The sequence below is a fragment of the Belonocnema kinseyi genome, chromosome 1 (genome assembly GCF_010883055.1).
Source record: "Belonocnema kinseyi isolate 2016_QV_RU_SX_M_011 chromosome 1, B_treatae_v1, whole genome shotgun sequence".
NCBI lineage: Eukaryota > Metazoa > Arthropoda > Insecta > Hymenoptera > Cynipidae > Belonocnema > Belonocnema kinseyi.
This window is the reverse complement of record NC_046657.1, coordinates 137,252,900-137,270,900: the sequence shown is the minus strand read 5'-3', so window position 1 is coordinate 137,270,900 and position 18,001 is coordinate 137,252,900.

Here is an 18,001-nt window from a genome sequence, read left to right as displayed (position 1 = left end):
ACGGGGGATTCACGCCTTCGATACTCGCTGGTCTATTTCGACTAATGAACACACACACACATATATAAACTCACATGAAACACCAGAGCAGTACTTCGAATCTGAGCATATCACTGATCGCCTTAGGGGGATCGTTCCGTCCAGGCTAGTTTGGCCATATTCTACTTCTGCGGCCTGCTAGGGAGACTACCGAATGGCAGAGTGGGTGAGGATCACTTTGCCTGTAACAAGGTAGTATTATGTCATTCTCTATGCTGCTCTTCCCCACAGAGCACATGGAAGAAAATAACATTTTTTACTTGTTTGGTACATAACTTCCTTAAAAACAAATAAGGAACCAGTTATTTCTCAAAATCTAAGAAAGCCTTATTTGAATATGCTTCAAAAAAGCTTAAACAGCATTAATTTAACATTTTATGAACGCCCTTCATCTGATAGTATCATCTATACACATTTCTATTTTGTAATAGTTGTTTAATCTTGCCGTATAGAACGTTATATTCCTATAGGCAACAAAGATACAAAAATATACATATATTATGACATAACATTAACTTTCACATATAAAAACCACTAAAGAGCACTACAAGTTGGTAGTATAAAGTCAAGTAAATACCTGGTCGAGCACGCTGTTCATTGCAGCATCTGTTCGAGAAAAATATATTAGCACTTTTTTCATACCTGTTCACCTCGCTTTCGTAAGCTGATTTTCAATCAAACTTCTGTCGCATTCTTTTCAAGAGAGTCGATTCGTAAGATAGGTGCGGTTCAAAGTGCCTATGAGCCATTATTATTGTTGCATAGTCTGTAAAATTAAAAGACTTCGCATATCATTTAGAAGCATGAATATCCTCACTTTCGTGGTGTACGCTGCAAAAATTTATGTAGAAAACTTAACTAAAGATCTTCCTATGTTATCTTGTTCTGTTTCAACACAAGGTGTATCCAGGGCCAATAAGCTTCGTCAAAGCCAGGGCAACCTATCCTTAAAATAGAAAAGAAGACGAGGAGATACGATTGGCTATTTATAATAGTTGGACGAGGGCTTCAAAATAAAATACTTTGTGATCGGTGGCTCCAGGGCACGGCGAAATGGCACAGAGAGACCGGTGAAATCCTTGTGTGTCTCGAGGACACGGAGCGACCCAAGAATCACAGCCTTCTGCGTCCATGTCGCAAGTTCCTTGGCACGTTTTTGGAACGCGGACATTGATTTTAACCGAATATTTTGAATTCAGTCGTTAAAGCTCCCTTTTCAGGTCTTGATACATCTTTCTTTTTTTTGACACGCCAGTGTGGTTCTAGTCGGCTGGAAATGCAAAATGATGTCACATTTATAATGTGCAATGGAGACTACTGCCTTAAAATCGTAGTTTCAACAAATTTGGCGCTTATCGTTTTGAACTATTGACGCTATCTCCCTCAGAGCGATCGTCAGAGCCAGGTGGTGGTTAAAACCATAAGAACAACAAAGATGTCTGTGAATCGCTTTCGGGGCGGCATTATGTCTGTCGAGATACGCCGTTTCCGCGTGAGTGGGATACATGGATAGTATGTTCTTAAGGTACTTAAACAGTGCATTACACGATGTGCACCTGTCGCTGGGAACCAGTCGAGGCAAAATGCGGCTACCAAATACAGTGGTAAAATTACGAAAAGCTGACGAAAAGTAAAAGAAACTTATTTTTAAATTAGTTTTAAAAGTTGGGATTGTCTGAATGATAGTTCTCAACCTGAGGTTAGCGATATAGAGAGCCGAGGTATTGATAAAATGCTCTTAGGCTTACTTTAAATATCCGTTTCACGGACGCAACGTTCTGCGTTCTCCAAGTCGAAATGGATGGTTTGTTTGTTAAAATTCTTTAATTTTTCGCAGGAATGAACCGATTCACGCGTTCAAATATGGAATCTGTTCTTAATAATAATTAAAATTAAATCTCTGAATTAAAAACTCAAAATAATTTATATTTTTCCTTAAAATTTATATAAGCCTAAGTGCGATGGAAAATAGAAGAACCGCCCTGAAAGACGTCCTCTGACAGGTGACGCTGTTCGTTGTCACACGATAATTTGCAGATTAGATAGTAAATCTAGTTTTCGGGAAAAGCATCAATTTCTCTATGCGTTTAACTATGAGTGAGTGAATCTGTAAGCTTTTCAATAAAAACGTGATAAGTCTATAGGAAGTTGAAGGGAAAAGTTTTCAGTGGTCAATCTAGGTGAGGAAAATGCAGCGGTGGTGTTTTACCGCGTCCCTGCAGACGTACTTGTTAACTAGCAGGTTCTCACGGTACACAGTGGGAAAAAAACACCTTTTTTGGACAAAAATCGACCGACAGTGCAATTTTTAACGGATTTTGATGTTTTTTTTAGAAATGACCGTAAGGCTTCCAGTTATAACAAGTAACTGCGGATATTTTAATTCGACTTAACGTAAATTTTTTATTGAACAACAAAGTTACAACTTTTTGTTGCTAAACTTTTCCGTGATACAATTTCTTCTAAGACTTTCAAATTCATTGAAAAAGGTCATAAATCAATTGAATAAGTAACTAAAAATAATTTCCAGTAGGTTAGAGTAACTAATAAAATTGTTAATAATGTTATAAACAAATTAATTCACAAAAGTCATTTTTTCGTGATTCGCAATGATTAGCTAATTTTAACCCATAGCTTTTGTATAAAGTATCACAGATAATAATGTGCGCTTACAATAAGTTAGGAATAGATAATAATTGCCAATTATTTAAACAATTTTTATAAACAAATGCACATTTTGAATATTTTTTCATGAATAGCTCTGATTTTTTTTGCGGAATCAATGCAAAATGTCTTACAAAAGACTCTTTGCTGACATATTCTTAATAGTGACAGAAAATGCTAATTATTTTTAAAAAATTTATGAACAAATGCACATTTTTACCATTTTTTAAATAGGCTAGATGGTTTTGCAGAATGAACTGAAAATGTCTTGGCAACGACTGCTTGCAAATAAATCTTTCTTGAAATAAAATAAAACAAATGAATCAAACAAAGTCAGGAACGACTTGAAGTTGCTGCAGCTACAAATAAATTGTTTTTGGTATCAAATATACCTAAAAACAGTTGAATGTAGCAGGAGCAACTTCAAGTCGTTGTTGATTTGTTTTTCTGCATTTGTTTTATTTTGCTTCATGGAAGAAGTTCACCATATACCACGTGGACACTTTATGGGGCCTTTTCTTTGAAATTCAAACCATGTTTAAGCTAACGTTCCTCACTAAAATTTTTGATTCTTTTGTTTTCATAGATAACAGTTTGAAATTCGTTGACTGGCTAACAGCTGTTGGTACATTTTGCAACAATTTATCGTTAAACTGGTCAAAAATTCGAGTGAAAACATCATTTTAGTACTCTTGAAACCCACGGGGGAAAATTTTTTGAAATGCTAAGAACTAACAATAATTTTGACTGGTAGCTTCTCGCTGGTGCCAAAGTAGGCTTTCAAGCTGTCAAATATGTCAAAAATTCGCCTGAAAAATCTTCATTTTATTACTATTCAAACCCGCGTGGAATGATTGTTTGTATACTAAAAACTAACAAAAAGTTCGACTGGCAGCTACTCAGTTGTGCCAAAGTTGACTGGCAGGCTGTCAAAAATTCGAGTGAAAAAACGTCAATTTAATACTTTTGAAACCCTTTAGGGATGAATTTTTAGGTGCAAAGAACTAACAAAAATTTTGAACGGCAGTCCCTGAGTGGTGCCAAACTTGACTGACAAGCTTTCAAACATTCATAAAAGTGACAGGAGGACAATTAGAACCTTCATTTTAGTACTCTTAAAACCCATATGGGATGATTGTTTTGGTGCAAACAACTAACAAGAAGTTTGACTGATAGCTCCTGAGTTGTGCTAAAGTTGACTGGCAGGCTGTCAAACATGCCAAAAATTCCAGAAAAGAAACGTCATTTTAGTACTCTTGAAAACCATTGGGAATGAGTGTCTGAATACTGAAAACTAACAAAAAATTTGACTTGCAGCTTCTCGGTGATGCCAAAGTTGACTGGCAAACTGTCAAGCATATAAAAAATGACAGTATAAAAATTAGAAGTTATTTTAGTACTCCTGAAACACATTGTGGATGATTCTTTAGGTGCTAAAAAGTAAGATAATAATAATTGATTGGCTGTTGACTGGCAGGCTGTTTAGCATGTCGAAAATTCAAATGAAAATGTGTTATTTTAGTACTCTTGAAACCAATTGAGGATGATTGTTTTGTTGCATGCAACTAACAAAGAATTTGACTGGCAGCTCCTGAGTAGTGCCAAAGTTGACTGACATTTTAATCAGCAACCGAATGAAAGTTTTGTCATTTCCATTAACTAAAATTTTTATCTATAGGATACTTCTCTAATACTATTAGGTATACAAAAAAAATAAACTACAAAAATCTCACTTTTTACGTAAATTCACAGCTCGCACCACTCAGGAGCTGCCAGTCAAACTTCTTGTTAGTTGTTTACACCTAAACAATTATTATCAATGGGTTTCAGGAGTACTAATATAAAGGTTCTAATTGTCATCCTGTCATTTTTTTATATTTTTGACACCCTGCCAGTCAAGTTTGGCACCACTCAAAAGCTGCCAGTCAACATTTTTGTTAATTCTTTGCACCTAAAATGTCGTCCCCAATGGGTTTCAAGAGTATTCAAATGACGCTTTTTCACTCGAATTTTAGACATTTTTTACAGCCTGACAGTCAACTTTGTCACCACTCAGGAGCTGCCACTTAAACATCCTGGTAGTTGTTTGCACCTAAACAATCATCCCTAATGAGTTTCAAGGGTACTAAAAGTATCTTTTTTCACTCGAATTTTTGACATGTTTGACAGTCAGCCAGTCAACTTTGGCAACACTCAGGAGCTGTCATTCAAACTTCTCGTTAGTTTTTAGAATCCAAAAATCATTCCGCGTGGGTATGAAGAGTACTAAAATTACGTTTTTTCACTCGAGCTTTCAACGGTTCAACGATAAATTGTTTCAAAATGCACGAACACCTGTTAGCCACTCAACGAATTCCGAACTGTTGACTATGAAAACAAAAGCATCTGAAATTTTAGTGAGTACTAAAATGACGTCCAGAGAATTGTCGCGAGCTTCCGGACATTTTGAAGACTAATAATATATATATTTTCATTAATTATGTCCCCGTGGACAAAGTACAGGGGGGGGGGCTTATTAAAATTCCACGGCTGTCGACAAGGGGGTGGGAGGTCAAAAAGTGGTGAAAAATTGTCTACGTGGTATATGGATGGCCTCTTTGTATAATAGAAAATGAAAAAGTGTCTGTAGGAAAAAAGCATTGTTTCTTCAAAATCATGCTGCATTCTTAGAAGCAATGTACAAAGTAACTTTTCCTTGCCCACCTAACCAAACAAAAGGTTTAACTAAAGTTGTAAAGAGAGGAAGATCACGATTATCATTTGAAGATGGATCAGAAAAGACGAAGAAAAGGCGCGTCCAAGAACTTGATGCAAATTATAGCAAGGAAGAATTATCAAAAGCACTTTCATTGATCAAAAATGAGTCCGATAGCGAATCTGGGACGCAGTTTCGTAAGGAGGATGATGACGGGAATAAATTGCAAAGAATCTTAGCGATGGACATGGATTTAGGTCTGTCGAAGAGGCAATACGAAAAGCTAACAAAGTACAATGAAGAAATAACTGGCAATGATTCATATCCGCCGTATTTAAAGATCTCCGAAGCGAAAAAAGCTTGATATCCAGGAAACGGTGAGCATGTAGAGACATCTAATTTAGGAGCAAGTGTCCATTTCATAAGTTTACTGGGTCATACAGTTAAGCGAATCTTGTTGCAAATGGAAAAAGATGATCTCGCTAATCTTTTTGGTAAAAAAACTAGTGCTCTTTGCAAAGTGGGGTATGGACGGTGCTTATGCGTATCAGATGGCACGGCAAGTGGTCAAAGGAGAGTGCTGACGTGGATGCAAACGATGAATCTTATAACTGTGATTCTGAGAGTGGAGAAAGCATCAGCTATCACAAGAGACTTTTCACGGATAAATCTTTCTTATTGATTTCCTTCGTCCCTCTTCACTTAAAAGCAGATAATGATATTATTTGGACGAACAAAACACCTTCATCTGTCAATTTTTGTAGGACAATTTAATTTAATTTCCTTAAAGAAACTGATTCTCCTGTAAAGAAAGAGTACAACTATCACATAAAGCTGCTGGAAAAAGTTCGTACCTATTCCATTGGTATCAGTGGAATGACTTTTGATATCAGCTTTGACTTGAAGTGTACGATGATTCATGGAAAGGTATGTAATATTCTAACCGGACAGAAAGCATCTTCTCGCTGCAATATTTGTGGAGTTGGATCAAAACATGTTAACAACTTACCATATGCAGCTAAAATTCCGTGCAATGAGGCACATTATAAATTTGGTCTCTCGACCTTGCATGCCTGGATTCGTGTTCTGGAATATTTGTTATATGTTTCCTACAATATGGATTTTAAAAAGTTTTCCGCAAGAGAAAAGGAAGAAAATGAAATGAAAAAATCAAGAAAGGAACGTATTAAGGAACAATTAAGATCCAAACTGGGTTTAACAGTTGATGTGGTGAAGCAGGGTTATGGAACAACAAATACCGGAAATTTTGCCCGTTCCTTTTTGGGAAAAGCCAAATCAATTGCTAAAATAAGCGGTTTGGATGAAGATCTGATCGCCGGATTCTACGATATATGACAAGAAATAACGTGCGGAAGGATAGTTAATTGTGCGAAATTGAAGACTTACTGTTTGGAAACCGCTGATCTTTGCATAAATCTTTATCCTTGGTATAAAGTGCCACCATAAGTACATAAGCTGCTTATTCACGGAAGTGATATAATTCAAACTTTTGAGCTACCAATTGGTTGGTACTCAGAAGAGTCGCAAGAGGAAAACAATAAGATATTTAGAAAAGTTAGAGCTAATAACAGCAGAATGTCTGACAGACAAATGACGAACCTAGATGTTCTTCATGATCTTCTGCGCAATTCGGACCCTTTGATAAGCAGTTATGGAAAAGTAGAATCCAGGAAGATGAAAGCTCTGTCAGAAATGGCTGAAAGCATGACAATCTCCAAGGAGTGAGCTCGATTCTTACTTACTGAAGCATAAATGCCTACCTAAAAACGGCCCTTTTTAGGGCCACATGAGTCAAAAATGACTAAAAGTATCACAATCTTCAATGAATGAGCTCAATTTTTATTTACTGAAGCACGAATGCCTATCTGAAAACGGCCTTTTTCAGGTACACATAAGTCAAAAATGGCTGACAGTATCACAATCTCCAATAAGTGTGTTCGATTTTCACTTACTGAATCACGAATGACTATACACAATATGAAATCAAGGATTCTTTTCCAAGACATTTCAAATTGATTCCGCAAAAAATCAAGCATATTAATGAGAAAATGGTAAAAATGTGAAATTGTTTATAAAAATTGTTTAAATAATTATCAGTTTTTGTCACTATTGAAAATATAATAGGAAAGAGTCTTTTGCAAGACATTTCGAATTGATTCCACAAAAAAATCAAGCCTTTACATGAAAAAATGGTCAAAATGTGCTTTTTTTAGGAACATTGCTTAAATAATCAACACTTTTCGATCACTATGAAAAATATTACAGTAAGGTGTCTTTGGTAAGACATTTCAAGTTGATTTCGAAAACAAATTCAAAATATTCATGAAAAAATGGTCCAAATATGAATTTGTTTATAAAAATTGTTTAAACAATTGGCAATTATTATATATTCTTCACTTATTGTGAGCGCACATCATTATCTCTGATACTTCTTACAAAAGCTATGGGTTAAAATTAGCTAATCATTGCGAATCACGAAAAAATGACTTTTGTGAATTAATTTGTTTGTAACAATATTAAAAATTTTTGTAGTTACTCTAGCCCACTGGAAATTATTTTTAGTTACTTATCTAATTGATTTATGACCTTTTTTTAATTAATTTGCAAGTCTTAGAAAAAATGGTATTACGAAAAATTTTAGCAACAAAAAGTTGTAACTTTGTTGTTAAATAAAAAGTTGACGTTAAATCAAAATTAAATATCCACAGTTACTTCTTATAACTGGAAGCCTTACGGTCATTTCGGGAAAAAAACATCAAAATCTGTTAAGAATTGCACTGTCGGTCGATTTTTGTCCAAAAAAGGTGCTTTTTTCCCACTGTGGGGCAGCCTGCTGAATTTTTTTCGAAGCTAAGATACTTTTATACCTCTTCTAACAAATGTTCAATTAACAATGCTCAAACAAGTTAATGGCCTGTATTTCTTTGGGTTGGGCAAGTCGCCTTCCTTCGGCAGGAGCATAGCGCGTTTTAACACCAGCCACTGCGGAATTATCATTTCAGACTTTAAATATAAAATGAAGATGCGTGCTAAATTTTTATGTGTAGGAGTAAACTATTTCCACCCGAAGTTCTTGGGACCATTCGATCCCACTGGGGAAAAGCTCTTTGTGCCCCGAAGTGATTTCCTGCCGTCCACGACATCGATAGTTGGGCATTCCTCCTCATATGGCTTGAGAGTGTCGCAAAGCTCCTTCAAGGGGATGATATTTTTAGTATCTTCGTTCAACTCTATTGTTAGTCTCTTGTAAACATCTTTTTAAAAAGTAAATACCTCGTCGGATTTGTGTGAATTTTTGATAAAAACAGGGAAATCTTTTAAGTGTTGCGATGTGCTTCAAATAAAACCGATTTTGTCAAATATATGCTGCTTGACTCTTAGTAACTTTGACTTGTTCAACGTGTGATTGTAGATACTTATTTCATGGTCGAACTTTTGGACGCTTTACTTGAATGACCGTAAAGAAGATATGTAGTCAACCACACATTGAACAAAGGACGCATTGTGTCTTTCGCATCCAATCTTGATTTTCAGTTGATGCAAGCGTCTTGTGGCCTTTTAATCGATCGTCGGCTAAGCCTTTGATTCGAATAAGCCAAAGCTCTCGCCGCACCATTATCTGAACAATTGATATTCCACAGGTCTAAATCTCTCGAGAAATCCTCTCAAAAAAGATATCCATTTTAGCCATATCTGTGGTCTCAGCACTGAAAAGTGCATCAAGTTTTACATCTAGGAAAAATTCGTCATTTTGAGACTGATTTTTGGCTCTATTGGACTAAATAAATGGTAATAAGCAAATTAATTACAATAATATTTACATATTTTTAAATTCTTTGGCATTTATTAGCGCAAATTAATGACTTAAAATAAAATTAGTACTTCGTAATATCCTTTAGGGAGAGTTGGGACACGTGGGAACCTTTTCTGATTTGTAGGGTTCACTGAAGTACGAAAGTCCTTCTTAGCCCGGGCTTTTAAATTTAAATTTATTTTCCTTTATCTTGTAAAACAAATATTTAATTAAAATTGTTGCATAAACATTTTAAATTATTGAAAATCTAACATTTGGCATTCTGAAACATATTTTGAGTAAAATTACTGAAGCTAGTAAATCGATTCGACGAAAGCATTGATTACTAAAATTGACACGGGGTGCCTCTACTGACTCTAACCCAAAAGGGCTTGCATATGCCAGTTTTTTCTGAATATACTTCTGGGATGCCCCAGAACTGTGAAAGCCTTCAATATTTTTGAAAAATGGTAAAAACGTGGAAAAAATAATTTTTTTAAAATTGCTTTATCCCGACTTTTCCTATGTCCCAAGCACTTTTATATGGATTCAAGTGCTTGAAACTCTCTGCAAAAAAAATCGAGTGTTCTATCACTAAAAGTTTGGGAGTTATGATGATAAGTAGTGGACCTTAAGCGAATAATTTGAATAAAAAAATATATTTGCACCGTTTTTGGAAAATAAATCATTTCCTATGCATATCTGGTAAAAACTGCTAAATTATCAATTAAGGAAGACTTGATTTTGAGTTGAACTAAAAAAAACGTTCAACTTATTTTTATTAAATGATGTCAATTAACCTTCTCAAAAAATCAAAAAAAGAGTTTTCTCAAAAACGACCCAGGTGATTTCTTTCTTTTTGGGCTCAAAATGACCGTAGGGCATCCCTGAAGTGAATTCAGAAAAAACTGGCATATGCAAGCCTTTTGGCTCAAAGTCAGTCGAAGAACACCGTGTTGGGTAAAGAAACAGTTGCGCAAATACTAAATGATACCTTCAAGCCTATCACCACATCGCTTGGGGAAATAGTCGATGGCTTTGCAACTGTTCAAAGGACTGATTCAATGGGAAATGAAGTCAAGAATAAAGTAAAATGTGTCCCACAAATAAAATTATATCGATTATGGAAGATTTACGAGATGCTTCAATTATGCAATAATCAATGATTTTCCAATATGTAGGTAATTTGCAAAATGAGTGTCAATGTATTCGGAATTCATTTTAATCAAGCACATGCTCCGAGTTACGGTCTTTCAGAAATCAAATTCAAAATGCCCACCGATGAAGGCTTCGAAGGGAACTTAGCGTACGAGATAGGGGAGGATTTTACAGAGAAAGTAAAAAGGTGTGTGCTAAAAATAATATTTAGGAAGAAGAAGAAAGGGATGGTGAAGCCTTAGTGGGGCTATGAAAGATCAAAATAAAGGTTGAAAGAAAGTACAAGAAGTGGAAAAAGGGAACTACAAAAGCGGATGAGTGCGTAGAAAAGAGGAAGGAGTTTAGGGTGATGTGTAACAGGAAAGAGCAGAAAAAGGAGTGAGACCTAGAAGAGAAGTTGAGATGTATTAACCCAGAAGAAGACGTGTTTAGAGGAGTTTAGTTTATAGAGAAGAAATTTTTTTAAAGAATCGCATCAGGGCTCAGATTCACGATAAAGAGGTGAGAAAAATAGATGATCGAGGGAAGTAGATGAAGAGGAGTTGCATGACGGGAGATAGAGAATTTGATAAGGAAGTTGAGAAGGTCTAAAGTATCAACGCTGAACGGAGTAGAAAACGAAGCATGGCTGTTTAGCATATAAGAGATTAAGGAGAGAGTGAATTGGGTTTTACATAAGGTATATGAAGAGACTAACGATAGGGTGTGAGGAGGGAAGGAAATTTCGGAGGGTTGCTGGATAGGCTATGAGGAGTTAGGATATGGTCACCCGCGCATGCGGATTACATAGTGCTGCAGGCAAAAAAGCAGGGCAGCCTTGAAGGAGATGATGAAAAAGTTTATAAGGTATCTGGATAAGAATAGGGAAGGAGATATGTGTTTAGAGAAAGAGGTGGAAGGGATAAAGGAAGTGAGTGCAAGTGGAAGGGGAAAAAAATACAGATACAGGATGTGGAAAAATTTGGTAACCTGAGCTTTCTGTTTTGGATAAATGGTGGAGTGAATATTTATATAAAAGAGAGAGAGAGAGTGAGAAGGGATAATGTGTTGATGATGCAGGCGTGAAAGCTGGAAAAGAAGTTCTTCAAAGAGTTAGTTTTTTTTAAATCGGAAAAAAAATGAAAGTGTAAACAAGTTAATTTTAAAATAAACACTTACTTACCTAACGAACCTAACATTTCGCTTGACAGTTTTTCAGTATCTAAAAAGAAACATGGGAGTTCCTAAAGAACAGATGCAGAATTGGAGATTCGTCGTCCGGAAAGAGCTGCACTTCCAAATTTTCATTCTAGTTGCGATTATATGCAGAAATGTTCTTTCTTGAGACCTCAGTTTGTATTAACCTCAGAGACCGCAGAGACGTCATTAACCTTGAGACCTCAGAGGTTGATTGTATTAACGGCAAGAAGACCAATGCCTTATATGCAGTATAGAAAACAGTATCACATACTTTATTAGACAGTGGATATTTGTTCTATATTACATAATTAATAATATTAAGAGTATGCCAGTTTGAAAAATGGAATTTCCCAAGATTGATATCTGGAATATCCAAATTCAATATCTTGGATAATAGCAGCTAACATCTCCTTTTTAGATTAATATCTAGGAAATTCAAGTTCAATATTTTCGAAGTTAAAAGCTAATTTACTTCTTTTAATATCCGCAGATACTGGGTTTAAATATCCGAAAGAGCTGTCCCGTAATTCACTGTAAAATATGTTCAGCCGCATTATTCATATACTTCCTGCAAATATCTGGTTTTCTTTGTGTATACAAGAAATTATACACCTGAAATATGTACTAAAGTCTTTTTGGGAATAAAAAACCAATGGCGTACATGCCCAATGTATGTACTAAACATTAATCTTTTAATCGTGTTGAAAAAGTACTCAAAAAACATAAAAATACGGTATTTGTAAAATGGTTAGGATTTAATAAATATCACCATTTTTTGATAGATATGACCAGTTTGTAAGTTTTTTTGTATTAATAGTAGGTTTTGAGAAATAAAGTTCACTAGTTTCAAACATATATCTGTTGAAGAACATATTATCAACCCTAAATCCAACATGACATTTTTCACACAAGGTCTTTGATATTACACCAAGCACCTTCAGTGATGATTTCAATGATAATATTCTTCGTACGTTACAATGGCATAAAGTTCAATTCCAACAGATAGCGGTCGATACAAAGAATGACTGTCTCAAGAACAGCAAATTTTGATTCATTTAGTACAAAAGGATAATATTTTTGGGTTTCCACTTCAGTTTCTTAAATTTTCTCCATAACCACTATATAATCTTCATAAGATATATTTATGCATATACCGAAGTTTCCAATGTCGATGCATTGTTGCTTCTTTTGACCATCATATTACAATAAAATGATTTTGAACTAACTTTTATACAATTTTTACTCATCAAGATTTAAGGTTATCCTTGTACGATGATAACTAGGTAGGCGTTTCATTGATGATGCTAACTTCTCATTTTTTGTTTAAATTCTGCACTGACACTCGGTCCCTAAGTGTCACCTTCCCTCCTGTAAATTGTAGTAACCTCCTCGTCTCGACTACGCTTCAACTCCGACTCGTACTCCAACTTTGACACTTGGCGGAAAAAATTATTCTTAAAGTCCTTGTAACACAAATAACTATTTCTTCATGAATTAAATGGAATTGTAGCGTTCAACCAAATACCACGCCAAGAGATCACCATCTTAAGAGACTTCCTTTGTTCCTGTGATTCTTTCAAGTAGAGAAACGAAGAATTTGTTTTCTATGATTACGAACAGTCTTGTTCTATATTTTGTTTCAACTTTAACAGTCAATATCAGGGATATTATTTATCTAAAGTTGTATAAAAATTATGCTAACAATTGAACACTAAAATTATTATCATAGGACGTATAATTTTTATCCGCCTCGTGATAAAATTCCTTAAGGGTGGCTTATTTTAATTTTGAGTAATTTATATTTTCACTGCTTTTTATCTCCAAGTTCTATAGTTTTAAAGTTTCTTGGTAGATTTCAAACACCTAATTAAAGATGTATCATGCCTTTAAGTTCTTCAATAATTTTTAGAAATAGGTCTATACGAATTTTCTGATCGTGCCGCCTTTATACATTTTTTGACATGCAATAGCAGTGATTTAATAGAAAAGATTTTTCTCGCTTTCACAATATTGCCCCCCTCCTCTTCCTCTTGTATTCTTAGATAAAAATTACATCATTTCTAGCAATTATGAAATTCTTAGAAAACGTTCCAGAACGCACTGCAAACTTAATAATCTAAAAACATAAATTATAGTAGTGCGAAAAACATCTCGGTGATGTAATACTGTTCAAATTGCTTAAACTAAACGTAATTTTTACGTTTGGTGGTCTTTTAATTCAGCCGACAAAATATTGTTCAAACATTCCATAGTTAAGTGTCACTCGTCCGAAATAATTTCTTTGATCTTTTTTAATACTGAATTCATTAGAGGTCCAACTTGAAACTGACGTCATATTTTTTCATAGTGTTAGGAAAAAAATGTAAGTCTAAAGTTTATCAAACTTTAATTTTGTTTATGTTTATACATTCTATAAATATACATCATCAATGAACTTTGACGAACAGTAACCCCCGAAAACTCTAAGACCAAACGGCTTCTTACTTTGAAACTTTTTGTGACTGATACCTCATTATAAGGTATTAGCATTAGCATATAATTTAATTTCAAGGTTTGGAAAGTTAGTGAACTTTGCTATTAATCGAATAAAAGAACGATTTTTGCACACTGTGCTTACTGTTCTTAAAAAAATTAATGTATTAGTCGAGGGTCTATTCACTTCGGAAATCTCGCAAGTTTTTAAACATCTTCGCAAACCTTGAAATTCTAAGTCGCCTTTTTCCGCGTTTTGAAAATGCTGATAACATTGCTGTAGACAATCGTTTTCAATTGTAAGCTAAACATTTTTTATTTATTTTATAATGTATTGTCCTGCAGCAAGAGTAAAATTTCTTTCTATTGAAAAATCGGTCGATTCCTTTAGTTAATAGGAAGCTTTCTTCTACGTTAATGTTCGTTGCGCATTCTGAATCCTCCTTCTTCATTGCGACTGATCACGTTTCAAAGTGTGAAGTTGTAGAAAACTATTTCACTCTAATAAAGAAAACGGAAAGACAGAAAAACTTACCCCATCGTTATTCTCTAGACCTATTCGTTAATGGTTATCCTGAGACTCCGCGACTTTCAAGCGTCTCTGTCTTGTCTCTTTTTCTTTTCCCCCTTTTCTGAAACTCGCACGTTTTTGTCGTCTGTACAAGCGTCAGTAACTCCTCTTTCTTGTAAAATATTTTTGCCAAATGCCTCGAAAATATATAAGAAACGTGCTGTGATTTATAGTTCCTGTGGTGTGTTTTCCGTAGAGTAGGGTAGCCTGAACGAACAGAACAATCGGGAAAAACTCGGTCATCTTAATGAATACTCAGCAATATAAGTTTTTTCATTTTCATTACAGAAGGTATTATATCGGTGTAAATTTGACCCCCACGCCCTCCCGTACTTGTCAAATGTCCCCGTTTTGAGACCCTCTGAACCCGGAAACAGGTTTTTGCAGATGTGTGTTCGTGTGTGTTGAAAAGTTAAAGCATTTATAAAAAATTGTATACAACTTTTTTCAAGATTGAAAAGTTCTATTTACGGCTGTTTGAAGTACTTCTTCATTCATAATATGTCCACTAAGGGGCTACATGGCCTCATTTTTCTACCATACTTCAGCCTACATCATTTATGATAACTTCCGTCACCTTTTTGTTTCACTTTTTTTTGTACATACCTCTATTTTACCATTTTTTGCATATTCATTAATTCTTCCTCATTCGGTCATCTTGCTACTTTGAACTCCTTTATCCACTCATCCCCCAGTATATCCTCACCTAGAATCCCTACCACATTCTCTTGTCAGCTACCTTTACCTTTAATTCCTTTCCTGCATCTTTCCCATTCATGCTCCCATGTTTCCCAGATGTTTCACAGATTCCACACTTTCTGTCCTTTTTACATTCTCATCACAGAATGTATTAGATTTATGTCAAATTTGACCCGTCCGCCTGTTTTCGTCAAATATCTACGTTTTGAGACCCCTGGATCAGAAAAACAGGTTTCTAAGAATGTTTATGCCTGTCGGTCTGTCTGTCTGTTCGTTCGTGGGTGGTTATTTTATTAGGACTATAACTTTTGAAAAATTTGACAGATTGGACTGTCCTTTGGTACATTAATTAAGATCATGCGAAGAACATCGAGTTTATAAGCCAGCCATTTTGGATAGGAATTCAAAAAGTGAGCACATTTTGAATATTTTTTAGGACAGTTTTTTTTAAGATTCGAAATTTTTCTGCATGGAAATTCATAGTATTCAAAAAGACGAACAATTAATCCTTATCACGTTTTTTGATAAAACAAAAATTTACCATAGTTGTAACATTTACAAATTTCCAAAAAAACATACGAAAATTAATATTTTAATCCAAATAACGCACTACATGACAGCAGAATACAGAAAAAGATACGTTGACAAAAATTATTCGCTTGAAAAAGATCTAGGAATTTGTTTCCCATCACTTTTTGATAGGATGCTTAGTTTTCTTTTAATCGTGAAAAATCTCATTAACATTAAAAAAAAGTCTACTCGATGCGTAGGCGCATTCTCATCACAACTTTCGTCTTTTAAATTCTTTTTCGTTTCGTGTCTGGGTTTTCAAAAAATGTGCTTTTTTATATTTTCAATGCTATTTTCTACAATTAAAACAAAAATCTGACCTATCAAAACATTATTCATGACAAATTCATTTATTTTTACATTCTCATCAGTGAAGGTATTAGATTTGTGTAGAATTTGACCCCTTTCCCGGTTTTTATTAAAAGGTCGTTCGTCCGTAAGTTGGTGTGTGTAGATTTTTGGTTTGTCAGCAGAATAAATTTCAAAGAATTGACAGATTGGATTGGCCTTTGGTATATTTTTTTAGTGTCCTAAAATAAAATCCAAGTTCGTAAGCCAGCCATTTGGGATAAAAATGTACAAATTCAGCGCTTTTTGAATATTTTTAAGATCACATTTTTTTAAGATTCAAAAATTTTCTATAATATTGACTCGGGCAAGGTTGAAAATTGGCGTACATGTAGGAAATGACATTAGAAATGGCACCTGTCATTTATATACTGTATATGCCATTTATATACCTGTCATTTTATTTGTAATACCATAACAATAAAAAGCCGCTTCTGTTTGGATGTCATTTTTACGAAAATTTTTAGAAAAGAAAAGGTACTCCTTAACAGGTATACTAAAAAATTAATAAGAAATTTTTTTTCCAAATAGTAACATTGTTTTGATATTTCTTTAATCGATGTTTTCTCCAAATTTATCAATTTTATCAAAAAATGATTTAATAATGAAAATATGCATATCTGAAAGTGGGCCAACTTTTGTTTATCCGAGACACGTGAGTTTACTGTCAAAATTGAGACCTTTGCCAGGTCGGCCAGGTCGGCAGGTCGGAAATGGGCGCGATAGATAATGATGGTAGTTTGGATCCAACTATCTTTTTGGGTGCCCCAAATTTGCTTTTTGCAAATGAGGATTAAGATGTAGGTGGAGTTTCGATAGATAAGGAAAAAGAAAATCATGAGAGAGTGAGAAATTCTTTAAAGAGGTTATACCTGTGTATTCATTTTCAGGTAAATATCATCGTTAAATATCTAGTTTTTAGTCATTACTTTAGTTTAAAATATGTATATGTTTTACTTTTTTTTCTTCTTTTTGATCATAAATTATAACCTAACACATATGTTTAGTAATGATTTTAATTTTAGTTTCATTTTAATTTTAATTTGATATAAGAGCTTGGTTTAAACTCCCTTAAATAATTTGCAACCTAAGTATAAAGTATTGTAAACCTAAGCATAGAGAAAGATATTTGCTAAGAATTCGCTCGTTAAACAAATATTGATTGTTTTATTTAAAATCAATTAAGGCTGTCGGCCTTAAGCTCTAACCTCAAAATTCAATGAGGTAATTTCACGATGTATATGGGACAGAATACGTCAAGTGTCCCCGCCTAAACCTAAATTTTTTTATTGGCTTGAAACTTGGCTGGAATATAGTCCTAGTGTACGTTCATCAATCCAAAAAATCATAGGTTTATTTATCAACCAGTTATCAATATACAGGGGCCTGAAGTTTTGACTTTTTTTACGCATTTCTTCACCTTCACGTTAGTGTAACTTCTTTTAGGATGATCCGATTTCTTGGTCAAATTTGGATTTTTACGCTCGAAGGTACCACCCCGAATAAAAATGCTTCGACTTGAGATCGATTTAAATTGCCCCCAATCAAGGCATGCTAAAGTCGAAAAATTCGACTTGAGCATGTCTCAGGTTTGAGACGGAGCCAGACTTCAATTTATGTCTTGGAGACAATTTTTTATGCCTTGAACACCTAAATTTATCTCTTCACTCGAATTTTCATGACTTCAACACGTGCGGTTTATAACTTCGAGCGTAATACCTGCCCTACCAAAAAGGGTAATTCTTACAGTCATAAAAGCTAATCTTTGTTAATGTTTAAACAATCTTGTATA